This window comes from Balaenoptera acutorostrata, chromosome 15 (genome assembly GCF_949987535.1).
Source record: "Balaenoptera acutorostrata chromosome 15, mBalAcu1.1, whole genome shotgun sequence".
Lineage (NCBI taxonomy): Eukaryota > Metazoa > Chordata > Mammalia > Artiodactyla > Balaenopteridae > Balaenoptera > Balaenoptera acutorostrata.
Window position 1 is genome coordinate 10,195,965 of NC_080078.1, and position 18,502 is coordinate 10,214,466.

General features: G+C 59.9%; 1 protein-coding gene across 4 annotated transcripts in view; it reads left to right on the forward strand.

The window, feature by feature from the left end:
• Positions 1-611: 611 nt before the first annotated feature.
• GTF2IRD1 (GTF2I repeat domain containing 1) overlaps positions 612-18,502 on the forward strand; it is a 113,763-nt gene continuing 95,872 nt past the window's right edge. For 2 of the 4 annotated variants that reach the window (XM_057529778.1, XM_057529780.1), the window contains exon 1: positions 612-965. The gene's annotated coding sequence lies outside the window, so the exon portion shown is untranslated. The remainder of the gene's footprint in view (positions 966-18,502) is intronic. The other 2 variants (XM_057529779.1, XM_057529781.1) reach the window with 2 other exon arrangements.

The window sequence follows — 18,502 nt, forward strand, 5'->3', positions numbered from 1 at the left end:
CTGGTATGGAGGGGAAGGGGGTGGCCTGGGTCGGGGGAATCAGGAGGGCTGCCCAGACAAGATGGGACCTGACGTGTTCAACTGCATCTGCTGCGACCTTGGGCATGTCACTGCTTTCCTTTCCATCCCAGGGGACAAAGGCTGAAAGAGGCACCCGGGCCAAGCCACCGGGAAATAACCTGGGCACAGCAGGGGTGACCAGCCGCTGCACTTCCAGTTTCCCCAGCGCGTGGCGCGCCGGGCCTACGGTCGCTCCGGGCCCTGGTGTCTCCCGGGGATCCTCCTGGCGCCCGCTGAGTGACCTTGACCCTCCGGCCCGGCTCCTGCGCCCCGGTCTCCCTGGCCGAGCCGCGGCTTTCTAATCCGCCCCGGCCTGACCTGGGGAGGCAGAGGGGAGTCGCGGGCAGCCAGGGGGCGCCGAGGCCGCCCCTCCTGCGGGCCACCCTGGCGGCGGGCGCTGGGGCGGAGCGCGCTCAGAGCGCCGGGCGCGGGGCGGGGGCACAACGCTCCCCCCGCGGTGCCCAGGCCGGGGCGCGGGGCGGGCAGGGCGGGCTAATCCCGTATGTAAATGGCAGCCAATGGAGGGTGGTGTTGCGCGGGGCTGGGATTAGGGCCGGGGCGAATGGCTGGCAATCTTACTGGGATTACAGAACAAAGAGCCTCCCTGCGCTCCCGCTCTCGGCTCCGCTCCCCGCGCCGCGCCCCGCCCTCCGCCGCAGCCCGCGCCGGGGGTGGGGGCCGCCGTGCGCCAGCCCCCCGGCCGGCCCGAGAGCCCCCGCCGGGCCCCCTCCCCGCCCAGCGCCCCGCTCTCCTCCCGCCCGCCCCCTCCGCCGCTCAGCGCCTCCCTCTGCCTCTCCTTCCCCCATTCTCCTGGATTAATTAAGGAGGCAGCGGCAGGAGGCTGAGTCCTGGCCGCGGGCCGGGGCCGGGGCGCCGCTGGCAGGAGCGCTTGGGGATCCTCCAAGGTAGGAGAAACTTTTGCGGGGGGCGGGCGCCGAGGCCCTTCTCCCCTCTCCTCCCACCCCCCCCGGGGCCCCCGCCCCTCCCCCTCAAGGTGTTACAGAATCTGGGTCCGGCTTTTGGGTGCATTGGGAGGCACGTGACTGGGATTATAATTCGGGCCGGGGGAGGGGAGGGACGGCCGCCCCCACCTGCCGGGAGGGGGTGGCAGTCGGGAGCTGTCACCCCCCGGCCCTTCCGGAGGTAGGGGCTCCTGGGGCGGGCAGCGGGCGCCCGCAGGCTGCTGCAGTTGGCGAATGAGGTCAGTTGTGCTGCCCAGGCGGCGGGCGCCAGTGTGGGAGCGGAGGGGGCTGGGAAGGCCGCGGCCCCCGCCCCCCAGTTCCCCCCACCTCCGCCTTTCTCGGGCTGGGCCGGTCTCCTGGCCGGTGCCCCCCACTTATAGGCTGAGTTCAGGCAGGACTGAACAGGACAGCCAGGCAGGACTGCCCCGGCACAGTGGTTCCTGTTGGGGTCCCTGGGGAGGGGGCTGGCCTGAGTGGTGGCAGCTGAGCTCCTCGTGGGGTGGGGGGAAGGAGACTCAGAGGGTGGCAGCAGGGGGTCGCAAAGCTTTCAGAGGAGCAAGTTGGGGATGCCCTGTCTGTGGGTGGTCTCTGAGTTCCCGCAGATGGGTGGGGAGGCCCCTGGAGCAGCCATAGGATGCTGGATGGGCTTTGGGTATGATGGGCTTAATGCCTTTCTTGGGTCCCCCAGCCCCTGCCTGTGGCCAGGGAGAGGGGTGATGCCCCGGCCTGGGCCCAGGGCAGAGGGGGACAGTGCAGTTGAGAGTTCCACCCTCCTGGCATTGCTGGAGGGGACTCGAGCCCTGGACATCTGGCCCTGTGACCCAGGCTCCCGGGACTGGACCTGGGGTGGGAGGCTCCTATGTCCACATCACAGCCCAAGTGAGGGAGCTCGGCATGTAGGGGTCTCCTTGCCCGGCACGTGGGGAAAGCGATGGCCTTGGGTGGAGTATGGTGCTGTTGATGTGGGGCGTGGGGCAGGTCCGGACAGCTTCTAGAGGAGTGGGCATTTGCGGGGGCTTCTCTTACTGCCCACAGCAGAAGGAAGGGGTGGCCAGAAGCTGCTCTGACCCCTCTGGCCATCGTCTCCCTCGTGTGTCTGGTTGCTCGGTGGCTAGGACTGCTGCTCCCTGGTACTGACCTGGGGCCTCCGGGCTGGGGAGGTGCCTCTGAGCAGCCCATTTATTTCAGCAGCGTCATTCCCAAAGGGTAAGGGCATCGGCATCGATTATTTATTCAGAGTGAGAGGCAGTGGTGGTGGCGAGGTTGGTGACTGCTGGCAGGGAGGGGCCGGGCACAAGGGCAAAAAGGATGGGGGCGGTCACGTGGCCATCAGGAGCAGGGGCCCAGGAGGGTGGGAGCTACACTCTGCCTTCTTCTGAACAGGGACCAGTGGACCAAGGGACAGGCCTGGCCCCAAGGGGACAGGATGTCGGAGCCCCCAGTCTGCTTTTGGGAGTTGGGGAGCTGAAGACCACACCCCATTCTGTACCCTGCTCCGAGGGTGACCTAGAAAGTTGTGGCTCTGACTCAAAGGGTCCCAGAGGACCCCAGCGGAGGAAGCGAGGCAGGGTTGGGACTCGGCCGCCACTCACTGACCACTCGTTCAAAATGTGGGTGGACTTGGGGGGAAAAGGTTGCAAAACTGGGTCTGGGAAGATAGCATTGTAGGGGCAGGCTTAACCTACTTAAGAGGACCGTTCTCTAGATGCTGGAGGAAGGGTCATTTATTTGCAACGTGCTTCATCTGTTCATTTAAGGCAGTCTCCCCGAGCTGGCTAGCCTTCTGACGTGGTTCCAGTTGTTTGATGCTTGGAAATAGTCGGAAAGGCAGACGTAATGATAGGGGTCTCGGAGACAGCTGTTCTTGCAGCCTCCCTGTCTCCAGCAGCCAGGGCGTCCCCAGTTTGGCAATGGCCCAGTTGTTGGAGACCCCGGGTGAGGATCTGAGGGTGATGTGGTGGGTGACAGCTTGGGGCTCTCGTGTCCTAAGCGTGACCTTGGAACCACAGACCACATCTGCTGGTCCATCCTCATTCCAGGTTCTGCTTCGTGTCCTCTGGCTCTCGTCTGCCCACCCGCTGCCTCCTGGGCCCATTCTTTGAAACCTGCAAGCTTGCAGTTTTCCTGAATGGCCTTTGCACGTGCTGTTCCTCTCACCTCAGAGGTTCTTCCCACCTGCGGGGGCAGGACTTCCTTAAATGGCCCCACTTGGTGAGGACTGGGGATAAGAGCTGTAGAATTTGCCTTTTTCCTCTCCTCTGTCCGGACTCAGCTGGCTGTCATGTCCTCCAGCCGGAAGCCTTCCCAAGCCTTCCCAGGACTGGCCGAAGTGCTACCTCTGTGTCCCCGTGACATTCTGTCCTTCCCCTGTCCCAACATTGATCTTAATCAAGAGTTACACGTCCCGATTGTACTAGGGACAGGGCGGGGACTGAGGCTTGCTTTCGGTTCCGTGGTGCCCCAGGGCTGGTCCCCAAATACTTAATTGAGTGAATGAATGAATGAAGTCCTGCCCCAGGGTCCGCATTGCTAAGCACAGTTTCTCGTGTTGTTCCTGAATTCCCATCTCTGGGGCAGGTTCCCACAATGGTTGGAATCCCAGGGTCTTTCCCTGAGCTTCCTGCCCCGCATCCTCTGGGAGGCTCCTCACCCCATCACCCCAGCCTGTGTCTCCCCCAAGCCTGAGCCTGGGGCTTTGCTCCCTGAGTGTCATCCATCCAGTGTCTCTTTTTTTTTTTTTTAATAAATTTATTTATTTATTATTTATTTATTTATTTTTGGCTGTGTTGGGTCTTCGTTTCTGTGCAAGGGCTTTCTCCAGCTGTGGTGAGCGGGGGCCACTCTTCATCGCAGTGCGCGGGCCTCTCACTGTCGCGGCCTCTCCCGTTGCGGAGCACAGGCTCCAGACACTCAGGCTCAGTAGTTGTGGCTCACGGGCCTAGTTGCTCCGCGGCATGTGGGATCTTCCCAGACCAGGGCTCGAACCCGTGTCCCCTGCATTGGCAGGCAGATTCTTAACCACTGCGCCACCAGGGAAGCCCCATCCAGCGTCTCTTGATCCTCCGACTCTCAGCCATTTGCGGACATCTCTCTCTCTGACGCTCTGCAGCCAAGACACAGCCAGGTTCCTTGGGACAGACCAGGAGGGTGTGCCAGCTCCAGGGGGTCTGTGGAGGCCTCAGGGGGCACTGGGAGCAAGAACTGCAGGGTTAATTCACAAGTCCCAGAGAGCAGAGCGAGCCCCAGGACCGAGGGCTCGGGAGGGCTCGGGATCCCCCGGGAGGATGTGGGGCCTATGAGATGTGACCCCTTGTGGTGACTGGAAGGGAATTCCCGGCAGGAATTCACAAGCAGGGGCAGACTGTGGGGAGGATTGTTTTATATGGGAGGAGTGAAGGAGACGAACCTGGTCCGAAGACAGTGGAACGTCACCCCTTTGGTGACAGAGTGACAGTGGGGACTTCTGGGTGTAAATGTTGGGGTGTCCAGGTGAGTCCCAAGGGGAGCCAGCCTCGCTGGGCGCCCAGGTTCCTCATTTGCAGGATGTCTGGCAGGGACTGTCTCACTGGGGTCGATATTTCGTCACTTCAGACTTAGTGCTGTGGGTTATGTCTGATGACACAGAGAGGCTCAGAGCCCTGGGGGAGGGTGGCGCATGGGGCACAGCCCTTGTTCACTTCGGGGTGAGTTAGGTTTCCTGAGTGAGCTGGGTGAGGCTGTGCTCTGTCCAGGCGCGGGCTTGGGGTGACTGGCGGGGGTGTGCCAGGCGGGGAGCAGAACTCTCGCTCCGAACTCCCTTCCTCCTGGTCCCGAGCTGGGCCTGGCTGACCCACAGCTATTTGTGTGCCCACCTGTCTCCCTGCTTCAGGACCACCTGCTCCGGGCTGCCAGATTTAGCCAGTTAAAAGAGGGACACCCAGTTACATTTGGATTTCGGATAAGCGACAGATAATGCAGTATTGGGGCTCTAAATGACACTAAAAATTTACTTCCTGTTTACCTGAAGTTCAGACTGAACTGGGGGTCTTGTGTTTTTTCTGGCAACCTTTCAGCTGAGGCCTCTGGGCCGTGAGACTGTTGGGGGTTAGGGAGGGACTCAGGGTGTGGCTGGGGCCTGGAGTTGGGGTCAGGACTCAACCTGAGGCTCGGGGGGATGGTCTAGAGCGAGTCTGAATCAGGCAGCGGCGATTCTGATTTCCTCGGTTGGGCTTTCTCCTGTCTGGGGTCCAAGCGTCCAGATCTCCTGTTAGGCCTGGGTAGCGTGGGGCCTCAGGGATCCCCAGTCTTGGAGGCCCTGGCGTTCAGAGTCTTCTGTGCCACTGCGGTCCATACGGTGTATTAAGAAGTGTTGGGAGGAGCAGGGAAGTTGCCGGGGTCGCCCTATCTGACACTGAATTAGGATTTGCAGGGCCAGGCCTGAGCCCTGGGAGGCTGTTTCTCTGGTGCTCCCCACCCCCCGCCCCCCGCCAAGGCTGGAGATTGCGCCCCCCGGGGCCCCTGGTAGGGGAGGGTCCTTGTTGGGCTGGTCACAGGTTTGAGGGGTTGTCCCTTTAAAGGGATGCCGGGTGAGTACAGCATGCCGGTTGCTGGGAATTACCTCCCCGCTGCCACGCCGCCATCGCCATCCGAGGCAGAAGCCCCAGCCCCTGTGTTGCACTGAGGCCCCTGGAATGTCGCAGGAGGGCCCAAGGCCAGGGAGTGACCCATGTCCCCTCCCCCCAGCTGGCTGTGTGCTTGTGTGTAAAGTGGCGATGATCCCCCCGCTCTGCCCGAGCCCAGTGGCGGTGCTGTGGTTTTGGGGGTTCAGTGTTGCATGGTGGAGGCCCCACAGAGGGGTAGGTGGGTCACACTGCTGCGGGTCTGGAGTGGAGATGGGGTGGGAACCAGAGGCGAGAGGTCCCAGCTTGAGGGCTTGGGGTCCTGGGCAGCTCATAGGTGCCCGGCCTGGCTGTGTGGTTGGGGAAGGAGGGACAGCTGAGGCCATGTCCCTTCCTGGCCTGTAGCTGGAGGAGACCCTTCAGGCTGCTTCTCTCCTGGAGGCTTGGGCAGGGCCAGGCCTGTTTGCTGGTGGGGTCTAGTGGGGTCTCAAGGTACGTTTTCTGGCTCCTGGCAGAATTGCCCTATGGGGGGGGGGTCTGTATCTGTCCATCCATCCATCGGTCACTCCACAAGCTAGTGAGAAACTTGCAGAGGCTCCAGGTCTGCAGGGTCTCAGGTCCTGGCATCCAGCCCCAGGCCGGCACGTAGGAAGGGCTCACCCCACGTGTTATCATATATATTGTCGAGGGATGAGGAATATCTGATGAAATGCCCAGGGCTTAAGTGTGCCGTCCAAGGAACTCGACCAATGCATGCATTCACATAGACCAGCCCCTGTCAAGACATAGAACGTTCCATCCCCCCCAAAGGTTCTCTCAAGCCCGTGTGCAGCCAGCCCCCTCCCTTCCCCCAGCCCCTGGCAGCCACTGATCGGGTTTCTGTCTCTGTGGCTTCGCATCCTCCAGAGCGCCACATAAATGCAATCACGCGGTATGCAGCCTGCGTCTAGCTTCTTCCATTCCGCCTAGTGCGTTGTCGGGGCATCGGGAGCTGGTCCTTTTGGGGGCTGAGTAGTACTCCACGGCACGGCTATACCACAGAGCTCCGCCACTCTTCTCGTGGAGGAGAGCTGAGCTCTGGCTCGGGGCCGCCCAGAGGGCGGGGCATCTTTTCCTCATGTTCACAAAGACACCCCCTCCCCACCCGCTTTGAGAGCCGACCCTGAGCCAGGATCGCTGCATACTTCTGTCCGCACAGCTGGAATTTCATCCTCCGTTTCTGGTGACTTGCACAGACGGGGAGCTCCTGATGAAATTACACCTGCCTGCAGCCGCCCTCAGGGCCGCAGTCTTCCACCCGCCCATCGACCAGGTGGCTCCCTGGACAATTGATGCTCTGGGGGCAGAGTGTGAACCTGAAGGGAGGGAAGCTGTCGGTGCCCAGTGGTGTCTTGCCCGTCTCTGTGTGCCCCACTCCCCAAGGAGTCTGGGGGTCTCTGGCAGTGAGTCCCTGGTCTCCACTTCTCCTGCTCTAGAGTTTGGGATACAAATTCTGTGTTTTCCTGAAACAAGCGGATATGGAAGGAGGGCAGGCAGGAGCATGATGTAGGGTCAAACAGAATGGGACTGTGTGACCTCGGGTGAGTGACACCACATCTCTGTGCTTCTCTGTGCTTCGCCGTGGTCATCTGTGAACAGGAGAACAGAGCGTCTGGTTTCCAGGGCCTGCGTGAGACTCAGCAGGGGTCACACAAGCTGCTGGGCTTCCACAGAGCCCTGGAGGGCACGGGACCCCGCGGGGGAAGGAGGTGGGGACATGCGGGCTTCCAGCACCCTTTGTCCCCCTCTGAGTTGGAGTAGGGCCACTTCTATCCAAGTTACCTTTTAGGGCTCTAAATAAAACGTTGGTTGACAAACATCGGAGATCCACAGTTGGCTGCGGCTGTTCTCCTGAATGTTCGCGTGGGTGGCAGCACTGAGATTTCGGTTGGTCACAGAACCTTCTGGTCAGGCCGATTCCAGCTCTGCCGTCTGCCTGCTGTGCGTGGCTTGGATGGCTGCCAGTCAGCTGAGCCTCAGTTTGACCGTCTAGAAAACGGAGGCAGCACTGCCTGTGGGCTCATGAATGGCGGTCCCTGAGTGAAGGGGGGCCCCCCCAGGGGTTGTGGCTTCCTAAGGAAAGGGAACACCGTGGGTGACAACAGCATGGCTTGCATGGGTGTCTTGAGAGATTTGGGGGGGGTTTAACTGTTTCTTTTTTTTTTTAAAGGAATTCCTTTATATTTATTTATTTTTTATTTATTTATTTATTTATTTATGGCTGTGTTGGGTCTTCATTTCTGTGAGGGCTTTCTCTAGTTGCGGCAAGCGGGGTCCACTCTTCATCGCGGTGCGCGGGCCTCTCACTATCGCGGCCTCTCTTGTTGCGGAGCACAGGCTCCAGACGCACAGGCTCAGTAGTTGTGGCTCATGGGCTTAGTTGCTCCGCGGCATGTGGGATCTTCCCAGACCAGGGCTCGAACCCGTGTCCCCTGCATTAGCAGGCAGATTCTCAACCACTGCGCCACCAGGGAAGCCCTTAACTGTTTCTTGTGAGGAAGTCATTGACTTCCTGATGAGCCAGCTGCCCCCCCCACCCCACCATTGTCCCCTCCCCCATGTCCTCAAAAGCTGGACCCCTGAGTCCCACCCTTGGGCTGTACTCGGTGGAGGGACCATGGCAGGCTAGCCCTGTGCAGAAGGGCCCTCGGGTGCCCCTGGGTGGCTCCCTGGAGCACGCAGGACTCCTGCCTGCCCGCCCACCCAGCCAGCTCCAAGGTGGTCCTGGCGGGCTCCAAGGGGGTCTTGTGACTGGGCCCATCTGGTGTCTCATGTTTATCCAGGAGCTGGTTTTTCAGGTGTGGTGGCTTTCAGCAGAGAGGCCCAGCTTGGGAAAGGTAGGGCCTCTGGGAAGGAGCTGGGTGCCCCTGTTCTCCATGTGTGCCCTGGCTGGGGGTGCAGCCCTCTGGGTGGATAGGCTAACCACAGCCTCCCTCTGATCCTGGACCATTGCCCACCCGCCCGCCCGGAGCCAGCCACTGCCTCAGATGCTCTGTTCTCTGCACATCCAGGGCGGGGAGATGCTCCTGGATGCCCTGGGTGGGAGGCCAGTGCCCCTCCTTGGGGGCGGCTCCTTTGGCTGCCTTAGAGCCTCCCCACTTCCCGGCAGGGTGCCATTTAACCATCAGAGCCTTTGAAACCAGACAGGCAAGGGTTTGAGTCCCACTTCTACCCCTCACCTGCTGTGTGACTTCAGGCGAGTGACTTTACCTCTCTGAGCCTCATCTGAACAAATGAGTGTGGTTATCCCTGCATGACAGGGTTCTTGGGAGGATCCGCTTGTTCAGTTGGGAGAAGCTGGTTCCCATCCCAGTGAAGAGTGTTTTCTCAACTTGTCACACGGTGATCCCAGAGGCTGGGCCTTGGAGAGTCCCAGGCCTGCCCAGAGAGGAACTGGATGCCATCATTCCCTTTTCTGCTCTTGCCTACTCTGCCCACGGAGCGTGGGCTGTGCCGTGCCTGAGTGTCTGTTTCTGTAAGCTGGGAAAACCCCAGGGGTAGAAGTGCTTAGTCCCCTTGGCCTGTCCACCTCTCAGACCCTTGGGGTGGGTGATGAGGCATCCCGATGCCAAGCCCTACCTTGGTGCTGGGCTACCCAGGGGTATGGGCCCCACCGTTCTCCCCAGTGGGCCTGAGGGCAGCCTGCAGGAGGTGACTGGAGGACGGGTGGGATTCAGGAGTAGTCTGGGGTGGGGCGAGGTGGGGGCAGCAATGTAGGAAAGGGTCCAGAGATGGGAAATGACACTCCAGAAGGCCTTCCGCGGGGACCAACTTGGGGGCCTTGTGTTGGGTCCAGGTGAAGACCTTCATCTGATTGCCTCACTCCCAGCCAGGCCCTGCCTGTTTCTATGATAGCCACGATGAGCTTCATCAGTTTTCAGAACATACTGCGTTCCCGTCTTGCTTCACAATGTGCTATTATTGCTTCTCCTTTAAACACGTTTTACTGCTCTCCATCCATTTCACTGGGCTAATTCTTGCCGGTCCCAGCTTGGATGTCACTTTCCTCCGGAAGCCTTCTCTGATGTCCCCTCCCGGGTCTGTGTTAAGTGCCCCTCCTCTGTGTTCCTACAGCTCAGCGCTCCTCACCTGCTGTGTTCCAACTGGCCTTGTACTTGTCTGTCTCCCTCCAGTGGGTCGGGGCCGTGCTGCCCTGTCCCTCCGCATCCCTGCCCCCAGCTCGCTGCCTGACACAGTGAGTGTCCTGTACCAACTTGTTAAGTGAATTAGAAGCAAGCTGGGTGCCGGGACGTTTGGGGCGGGGCCTTGGAAGGTCAAGGGGCTTTTCCACCCTTCCATCCCAGCTCTCACAGGCTCACCCCATCGTCCCCAGTTGCTGGCCAGTCTGCTGGCCTGGCTGTGCCTCTCAGAGGCATCCAGAGGGTAATGGCAATGGTGGTGGGGGGGCGCTGTGTGCACACCAGTTTGGGGGGTTCCCCCTCCATGAAGGGCAGCTGGGGCGTGTGGAGAGAGCACAAGTGTGAAGCCTCAGAACAGTTAATCCCCTGGACTATTTAGACACACGCTTTTTGTGCGTGCACGTGCGTGTGCACACATCTGTGCGGTGGTCCAGAGGCCGCTGGCAGCGACCGTACCCAGTAACTTGACGTTTAGCTGAGTCCTGACCACCAGCCTCAGACACGTGCCGCCCAGCGTGCGGAGCCCCTCTAGTCCCGGCGGGTGGCACAGGGACGAGACCATCAGTTAGGAGCGTGTTTGGCTACAGGCAATAGAAAACCCAAGTGCAGAGGCATAAACAAAGAGGGGTTTATGTATTCCCCCCAAGAAGAAGCCTGTGGGTGGGTCCTCAGAGCCTCGGGTTGGGGCTCGGTGGTGCCTTTAGGGACTTTGTTCTCTTCCTCTCTAGCATGTTGGATTTTTTTTTTTTTTGAAAATTATTTCCTTTAAAAGGTATACTTCAGGACTTCCCTGGCGGTCCAGTGGTTAAGACTCCGTGCTTCCACTACAGGGGGCCTGAGTTCGATCCGTGGTCGGGGAACTAAGATCCCATGTGCGGCCAAAAAAAAAAAAAAAAAGTAAAATGTACACTGCAGTGTGTTTTCATATATTCATAAAGTTGTGCAGTGTTCACCATGGTCTAATTTCAGAGCATTTCATCACTCCAAAAAGAAGTCCTGACCCATTAAGTAGATCCACACACACCCATCCCCTGGCAACCAGTCGGGGTTTGTCTTTCAGGATGTGACTTCTGCCCAGGGCTGGGGCCCAGAGCCTCTGTGGGAGCCCCCCTGCCACCTTCCTCAGGCACCCTTCTCCCTCCCCTACTCCTGAGCCTCCTGGATGGCGTGTGCCACAATCCTTAGAGCTGGAGGGGACCTCGGGATACGTTGACCTCTTTTCCTTTCCAGATGGGGAAACCGAGGCCCAGGGCTGGGAAGACACGTGGCTAAGGTCCCAGAGTTACAAGAATCAGGATCCAAAACCACATCTCGTGACTCTTGGTCCAGGGCTTCCCGTCCTCCTGCAGGTGCCCCGGAGCCTCCCCGGGCTTCCTCTTCAGGAGGCTGGGTGGGCGCATTGAGGCAGAACAGCTGGTGGGAGGTCTGGGGGCAGACCGTGGTGAGGGGGGTGGTGGTAGGGGAGTGAGTGATCAGGGTATGGGAAACACCCCAGATGAGGAGAGAGGAGAGCCTGCAGCGGGACCTGGTGGCTGTAGATTCTGCTCGGAGGCGGGAGGCAGGAGGTCGGTGAGCAGATGATGCGATGGAGTGTAGGCTGATGGCCCCTGGGACCGAGCAGGAGAGCGGGGCACCGATTTCTGACCCCGGGAGCTCATGGTGTCACCTCGGGGAAACCTCAAGCCTCATGATGTGTCCAGGTAAATCCCAGCGGACACCATCCTTGGGGTCTGTCGAATGGGGATGACGAACTGGAAGGACTGCCTAAAAAAGAGACCCCTGGAGCCCGCGGGCAGGGGTGGGCAGGTGGAGTATCGTGGGTAGTGACACTCCTGGTACGGGTGGACCCAGTCTTGGTGATGCAGGTGCTACGTTTATCTGGTGTAACGTTGAGTCACTGCCTGTGTGGGCCGCGTCCGTCCTCATGGCGCTGCGGAGCGCTCTCGAGACTTCTCACGAGCACGTGGGGTGGTGGGCAGGTGGGCGTGGCACAGAGCTGGCGCTGGCTAAGGTCCAGGTGCCCACCACCAACCTTGGGGAGCCAGTTGAGAGCTATGTCAGTCCCACCAGGAGGGTTCTCACTCTGCAGGCCTTGGAGGGCCAGGACCCTGGAGCCCAATGGGAGGGGACATAGGGATGCCAGGGGCAGTGCCTGGGACCCCTCCCTGCCGGCCTGCCCCTCTGCAGGGACAGAACTTTGGAAGAGGAGTGATTTTCTCATCCCAGGCTTCAGACAGGGTTTCTTTTCTGGAAATGAAACCAGTGCCTCCTTGCTCCCATTTTCTCGGCTTGGCGTCTGCTGCTGCAGACATGAGGGCAGACTGGGTGACCCCATGTCATGGAGGGCTGGCAGCTGCCAGAATTCTCCTCCACCATCTCCACAACTCACCCCAACATCCCGGAAGGCCCACGATCTTGGCACCGCCTTCCGCCCTGGTTTTGACTCAGAAAGTTACATCTCCGTTTCTGTAGGGTCCCTTCTGCTTGTCAGGACCCATGATGACTCCGGGAAGCCCACCTTGGGCCTCACTGCGACCCCAGAAAGGAGGCCCGGCCCCTGTCCTGAAGCCCCTCACTCTCTGGAGGGAGGCAAAAAAGACAGTTTGGAATAATGAACCAGGGGAGGACCCCTCAGCCTTTCTGCAGATACCCGCACGCGAGCCACGGGGCAGTGAGCCGTGCCTGGGGGGCTGCTCAGGGGAGGTGTGTGGGTGTCGGGCACATGTTTGCTTCTGGCAGACTTTGCTTTGCAGCTGGCCCCGAAGTCTTCCTGCTGTGTGACCTCGGGCAAGCTACTCAGCCTTGCTGAGCGTCCGTGTCCTCATCTGTCAGATGGGTAGAGTTGTGCTTGGAGGGTTGCTGCAGGGGGTGAAAGAAGGATGCTGACGGCACAGCACTGGGTGGTCACACGTGGCTGCTGATGAGGATGGCCGTACTGCGACTGAGGCTTCGTGGGAAAGTGGGGTTCAGCCAGGACCCAGGCCAAGGTGGGATTTGGATAGAAAGGCTCCGTTGGGGCCTGGCTCTCACCTCCCACCCCTGCTCTGTGAGGAAGGAAGGAGCAGGGTGCTATAGGTGTCTACGGGAGGAGGAGACAGGCCCAGAGAGGGGAAGCAGGTTGTCCCACGTCACACAGCCCCGGTAGGTGGCACGCCGTCAGTTAGACCCAGATCTCCCAAGGGCTGGCCCTGTGCACGCTCCCGAGACCATGGGCTTTTGGAAGTGGGGGCTGCCCGTCAGCAGTGATCGGGCCCGAAGGAGGGAATGGTGTGAGCTGGGCTGGGCTCCTCCAGGCTCTCCCCGTCCCTGGGGTTGGGAGAGAAGGGCAGGCACGGGTCACTTTATTGAATCACATCACCTGGCTGGAGCTTTAGGGGAGCCCCAGGTTGTCCCCGGTGGATCGAGGTAGCTAGGCTCCCCTCGTCCAAGTGAGGGTGGAGGTGGGGGCGTGAGTTCGGAGAAGGAAGTGGTGTCTGTGCACCAGCCTGAGTACACACAGGAGGGGAGGGCCGGGGAGAGGAGCGGGAATGTGGCCTGGAGCCCTGGCTCCCCCTGGCTTGTGCGGTGGAGGGCGGGTCACCTACCCGCTGGGCCTCAGCTGTCCAGTGTAGGATGGATGATGATCTAGATCCTGCCCCCTTCCCAGGGTGCTGGGGCCTCAGATGTGACGTGTGAAAGCAGCTGTGGCTGGGGAGGGCTGATCGGTGCGCACCTGTGTGTGGGAGCCTGTGAGTGTCCGTCCACAAAAGAGTGCATGTCATCCCCTGGGGACCTGGTCATTGCTGTGAGCCAACCCCCTGATCCTGCAGGGGCAGGGATTCACCATGACACCCCCAGGATGGACCGTGTGGCTCTGTCTTCCCCGTCTGGTGGCGTTCCTCGTCTAGAGCACACAGTGGGTCTGCAGGTGATACTTAACTATTTGTGAAAGGAATGAATGGGACTTGGGGCACCAGCACGTGTCAGCCATGAGATGTGTGCGTGAGTGTGTGGACAGAGGGTGCAGGGACCTGGGGCGGCAGCAGGTGCAGTTGACAAATAACCTGATGAGTGGACCTCTGAACGGAGGTGGCCTCCTGTCTCATGTGTGGGTCACCATTTATAACCTTTGGCTTCTCTTTCCCCGCCTGGGAGCTCTGGGGTGGGAACTGGGCCTGAGTCACCCCAGTTCTGGGTCCATGTCATAACAGGTGCAGTGAAAATACTGTGCAATTAGTTAGGGTCCTGTGGCATCCTTCAGGTGGATAAGGGGCTCAGGGGGGTGGACAGGCCCAGGACTAGGACTGGGGGAGCCCCCGGAATGGGGAGGGCAGGAGGAAAGGGTCCTGGAGTGTATGTGGTCAGGATTTAAAGGAGCAGGAACAGGGACTTCCCTTATGGTCCAGTGGGAGCTCTGCGCTCCCATTGCAGGGAGCCCGGATTCAATCCCTGGTCGGAGACCTAGATTTCGCATGCATGCCACAACTAAGAAGTCCGCATGCCGCAAATAAAAGATCCCACGTGCCGCAAGGAAGATCCTGTGTACTGCAACTAAGATGCCTGCGCAGCCAAAATAAATAAATAAACAGATAGATAAAGAAAACATTTTAAAAAATAGAATGAAATAAAGGAGTAAGAACAAGAGGGTGAGGGGGCTGGAGGGCATCCAGGTTGGGGGTGGTGCCTGTGGACAGGCCAGAAATGAGGAAGGGGTGTGAGGGGGCGGGTGACTCAGATGACTGCTCTGGAGTAGCTCAGGGCAGGTATAGAGGCCAGATGCCGGGGAGGGGTCGTGGTGGTCCTTCCATCTGGAGCTGAGAACGTCTAGCCCAGGTTCTCCAGTTATAGATGGGGAAACTGAGGCTCAGAGATGGGTGGTGCCCAGGCTCCACTTCAGGGTGTCATCAGGAGTTAGAAGCTAGGTTCCTTCCGATGGGTTCCTGGGACCCTTGCTCCACACCCCTGGTGGCTCACAGGTCAGGGGGCCGGGTTGAGTAGAAGCCAGAAACAAGGAAGGAGGGCGGGGCTGGGTTGCCAATTGGGGTGGGGGCCTGTGAGCCAGCCCAGCGGCCCGATTAGCTCACCCACAAGTGATTAGCTTTTTTCCGCCCGGCCTTTTCCCGACAAGACAAGGCCTGGTGCTCGTCGTCCACGTTTCTCATCCTTCTGAGAAGGCCTGTTTACGTCCGGCAGGGGGGCTCTCAGGAGATGCGCTCGCCCCAGGGGTTGGCACCACCTGGCTTCTTCCCACCGTCCCCTGACACCCAGCCCCCAAGCTCTGCAGGTGCCTGAGAACCGGTGCTGCCACTCAGCTCAGGGATGAGCTGCCCAGGGTCAGCCAGCTCCCCTGATGCCCAGCTGAGTGCCAGGCCTGCATTTCCCACCCAAGTCCCCCCAGCACGTAGGGGAACAGAAGGGTCCTTGTGCTGCCCCCCCCTGGAGCCCCGGGTGAGCTGACCTGGAGATGATGAGACAGGTGATGTCAGGGGGAGACAGCCACTCAGCAGGTGATGTCAGTGCGAAGCCCTCATCACCATCATCTCGGCTGCCTCTTTAACAAGCCCGTAAGATCTCCAGGCCCGAGCCAGACACTTTTCACACGTTATCTCACGCGTGATCCTCTCGATGCTGAGAGCGGTGCATTTGGTGATGCCATTTTGCTCAGGAGGAAACACGTGGAGGGTTTGGGTGCCCAGTGGAAGTCACAGGCTGGTGATAGCTGGGTGGACTCCTGATCCCAGCTTTGGTTGACCCCAAAGCCCAGGCACTTCCCCCCCCTCCTCATGCCAAGAGGGGCAGACAGGGCAGCAGGGGGACTCAGGCCGGCCGGGTGCAGGTGTGGTAGGTTTGGACATGCTGGGGCAGGGCCTTGGATGCCGAGGATGGTGGACTTTGGCTCAGCTTGGTTTTGCCTCTCCCTCACTCTTCAGACTTCTGGTTCCTTTTAGTGACTCATTCATCCACCCAGCAAGTATTATGGACTGCCCGCTGTGGTTCTGGGGGACAGCCGTGAACAAAACAAAATCCCCTCCCCACGTGGACACGTCCTGTTGGGGAGGCTGGTGAGACCAGCACTCTCTCTGCCTCCCTGGCTGGTCTTTGGGTCCAGCCTCCGCTGACCGGCACACACCTTCCCGTCCGATGGAACGAAGCGGCCGTGAGGTTGGCACTCTTCGTTGTCCTGGATTGGCAGAGGGCTTGGCACAAGGGTTCTTGGGCCTGTATCCTGAACTCAGAGCCTTTGGGGTCCATCTGGAAGGACCCGGGAGGCCTGGTCCCCAGTGGAGACTATGTCTCCATCCAACCCGATTGGTTCCAGGTTTTCTCATCCTAAAGGATGAAGCCCTTTTGAGCCCTCCCCACCCCTCCTTCTGTACCTCCTTTCTCTCCCACACCCCACGGCCTCCACCTGCTTCCACTCTACATCTGCTCCCCTGGGGTCACCCATTTGCCGCGCCTCCCACCCCCGTGTTTGTGTTCCTCTAGGCTCCTTGGCCAGCCTCCTGACCTCTGACCTCCACCCTTTTCCCCTCCCCTGACTCTCTGACTCTCCCTTGTCCTCAGTGTCCCTGATTTCTCCCACTATGTTCTCCCTGGCACGCTAGGCCTTTGCTACTGCCCTGCTGCATGTCTTGCAGATCTTGTCCCCTTTGCCCAGAGCTCCCGACCAAGGCCAGCCCCTGATCACCCAGGGGTTACAGGTGTCCCTCGGGATCCCAGTCTCAGCCTCTGGGCCTCCTGTCCTCCAGCCTCCTCCCTCTGTTCCGTGCTGAGCTGGGGGCACCCTCATCCGCTCTACCAACAGAACCAGAAACCCGGATGTCACTCCAGGCGCCTCCCTGTCAGGACACCCCCATCCACTCAGTCACAAAGCTCTGCCCTGCTCAGTGATCACATCCATCCTCTCCTCTGTCCCACTGCCACCATCTGCCTCAGACGTGGCCATCCCTGGCCTGGACTGTTGCAGAAGCTTGGTAGCTCCCAGTTCCCCATCTCCAGTCCTGCCCCCTGTAGTTCACCTGCCAGGACCCCCTAAACTAACCTTGTCTCGCCCCCGCCCCAAAGCTGCTGGTGGTTCCCATCCCCTAAACGATGACCTTCCAAGGTCCTTGACCTGGCCCCAGCAACCACGCCCACGTCTTTACCCACCACTTCCTGCCAGGCCCTGTCCCCACTCAACCCAGCGCTCTGCTCAGGCTCGACCAAGACACATGGGCGGCCCTGGCTGGTGGTTGGGTTTCCTGAGCAGCCGGTAATTTGGCTTTCCTTCAAACAGTCCTGCCAAATTTGGCTTTCCTTCAAGCAGTCCTGCCATGTTTGCTCAGCATTTTATTCCAAGGAGGTGGGCCCTGCGGGGGGTAGGGGGGGCAGAGCAGTCATCCCCCTTGTAGGTGAGCGGTGCCTGGGTATTGCTGCTCTGGCTTTTCTCCTCCCCTGCAAACTCCTGCTCCCACATGACATGACACTGCAGTCAGCTTGGGTATCGCCTCCTCCAAGGAGTCTTCCCTGATTCCGCCTTCCACCATCCTGTGCTTCTTGTGTGTCACTTTTTACCTTTGACGGAAGTATAATTTACTTAACAGTAAAATGCATAAATCGTAAGTGTCCAGCGTGATGAGTTTTAACCTATGTATATGCCCCGTGTAACCACCACTCAAATCAAGAAGTGTCACCCTGTGTTTTAATCTCTTTTTTTCTAAGTCTGTTTTATTGTAACTATCCTAGCTCCCCCCAGCCTGGGACTCTCTCTAGGGCAGGAACACCTGCTGTCTGTCCCAGTGCTCTGTGGAATGAAGTGTGATGGTTTTGGCGTGTGTGCGCATATGGTCATGTCCCCACATGCGTGACCATGAGTTGGGGGCGGGGTGTGGCAGAGGCTGTGCCCATGGGAACTGGTGCATTTTGAGCCTGGCCGGGGGCCCTGCTGCGAGGCCAGATGCCCCCTCCTCAGCTGGGAGAGTGCCTGATCCCGCTCCCCAGCCCAGGGCCTCCGCAAGGAGCAACGCCCCGCCCAGAGAGGCCCCTGCCGGCTGGCAGCCTGGAGATTAGTCTCCAAGGCCACGACGCCAGTTGCCATGGGCACGCGGGCCCGAGTCAGGATTGCGATTCCTCATCCTGGTCACGCAGGCGGTGGCCGCCCCTGCCCGCCCGCCAGGAGCCGGGCTTTAAATAACGAAATGGAAACCTGACCCCCGGGGAGCTGTCTGCCCACCGGAGCCTGGCCTCGCCTCCCGCTGGGACAGGCCCCTGAGGCGACCCAGACACCCGCAGGCTGCCAACAGCACCTGCCCTGTCTCCTCTGGGGCAGAGCCTGGCTTTGGGGGTTCCCTTCGTTGGCTAGCGCCCTGAGCACAGGCGTGGCCCTAGCCTGGTCCTCGGGAGCCCGCTCTGAGAAGAGAGCTCACCTTCATGAGCCCCCATCCCCACCTGAGAGGGCTAAAGCCCCACCTTCCAGAATCCGGGGCTCAGCAGGGGCGGGGATTCCCACGGCCAGGCCCCAGCTCCTCCTCCAAGCGGAAGGCGGGGAAGGCAGAAGCCCTCCCTTGTTTCCCCAGGAAGCAGCATGATGCACGTGTCTGCCCTTTGCCCGGGCCTGGGCTGCTTTCCTGTCCTGGGGGTGGGGCAGCACGTGGGTTGGTTCTTTAAAAAAACTTTTTTTTTTTAAGAATGAGGTTTCTGTTATTTATTTCCAAATTGCAAAAGTCCTACTCCTCACCTCAGATCA